Consider the following 1885-nt stretch of genomic DNA (forward strand, 5'->3'; position numbering starts at 1 on the left):
AGCAGTAATGGCTACAGAATGTGGAGGGCCCAGAGCACCATGGCAACGCAAGCCCCTTGTTCAGAAATCAGGAATTTCAAGATGACGACAGCAGAGGATTAAACCAAGTGCCAGCCCCTTCTGAGTCAAGTCCTGCGGGGCTGCGTAGCTCACACCCCCCCGAAGCCGACTCTAGAGTCTCAAATTCCCTTCATCCCTGTGGTTATGTCTGAGTTCTGGGGGGCTTACAGAGGAAGCGTTGGGGATAAGAGGCATCTAATCCTTGGAGCGCACAGTCCATGCAGCTGTCTCTGAGAAAGCGTTTTCCTGCCTCTTCTTCATTAGTCCAAGCAGGTTCGTCGTTCTCACCCGTGAGGCCCTTCTTCTTTCTGCCACCGCTGCCCCAGGGCCCAAGGGGAGAGCTTGGGGTCGGCCTCAAACCTAAGTACATCCAGGTTCTGGAACCCTCCAATCTATCTAAGGGGATCACCCCCGCCCCCCAGAGCTTGGCTGTGGAGGGAAACTCAGGACCCCCATTGCGAGGATCCAGGGTGGCTGAGCACCCCCGTCTCTCTGCCTGCTGCCTCTCCCCAGCCGAGGGCACCCTTGCACGTTGCCGCCCAGAGCCCAAGCCACCCACCCCACCGCAGGGGCCAGGAAGGGGTCCCCTCCTCGCTCTCCATTCTGCTTCTGGCATCCACTGAAGCAGAGTCCCAGGGGAGGAGACGCGGTGAGAGTCTGGGTGGGGAAAAGGAGCCGAGAGTGAAACGCTGGGAGGAAGAAAGTCGGTTATTTTCGGTGCATCGTCCAGCCGCACGCGTCACACCTCCGGGGCTGTCAAGAGTTCGTGCGCTCGTGAGCCCCCGGTGGGCAGCGAACTCACCACCTCCTTAGCCACCCGAGTCCACGTTAGAAGCGACTTGTATTACCTTAAATATCCCCGTCAGTGTTTGCAAAAATTAAAGTGTGCACACGCACACACACACACACACACACACACACACACACACACACAACCAGGGACATCCCAGAGCCCTTAACCACGATTCCCTCCCGAGTCCGGAAGCAGGGAAGGTGCTCGGTCTCGAGGCGATTCACATCGACAGGTACTCAGGTAAGGTGGGATGTGAAGGGACACATCTGTCGTGTAGTCACCTCTGCCTCCCCCTCGTGTCTCCTCACCCCAAGTGCACGGGAGTTCAGTTTCTGTCTGTCTGTCTCTTTTCACGCTCATCTTTACTTTCTCTGCCGTTTGGCATAAAACTTACCAACCCTTCGACCCTTAAATAACGATGCGGTATCTTTTGCTAATGGATTAGTTTTATAGATAGTGGATATGTACTAATACATATTAATTTTTTTATAAAATCAACTAATATCTGTTACTAATGTAAGTCGATGACTATAAAAATAGTAAAAACAAAAGCTGGCACTTGCATAGTGTTTGTTATATATACACCCATTATTATAAAGATTTCGTGTCTGTGAACCCATTTTCAGGAAATACTTCCTGGTGCATATCGTAAGGGCTCCCCGTGATCGTGAGGGCGCGTGGCACTGGGAGTTGACAAGAAGGACGGTCACACCATGGAGCTGTTGTCCTCAGGCTGTTTGGGAGCTTCTGCCTCCTTGGCGGTGACAACGTGGCTTCTTTCTGAGAGAGAGGGTCAGGGTCACACGACGTCCTGGTGTTTTTTCCAGCATCCACGTTCATAAGTGGCAATCTTGCTTTACATGTAGTCTTTCTTAATAACAATTTGTCCAGTGCCTCGCTCAGAAATTATACTAAAAACATCTATCCGATTATTTCAACATCACTTCCTAAAGTGAGAGCTGGGTTGGGGGTTGGGAAAATGAACACGGGAGGCAAACGTCAGAGAGGCACACGTGGGAAGAAAGTAAGCGA

Source organism: Pteropus alecto, unplaced genomic scaffold (genome assembly GCF_000325575.1).
Source record: "Pteropus alecto unplaced genomic scaffold, ASM32557v1 scaffold87, whole genome shotgun sequence".
Taxonomy (NCBI): Eukaryota; Metazoa; Chordata; class Mammalia; order Chiroptera; family Pteropodidae; genus Pteropus; species Pteropus alecto.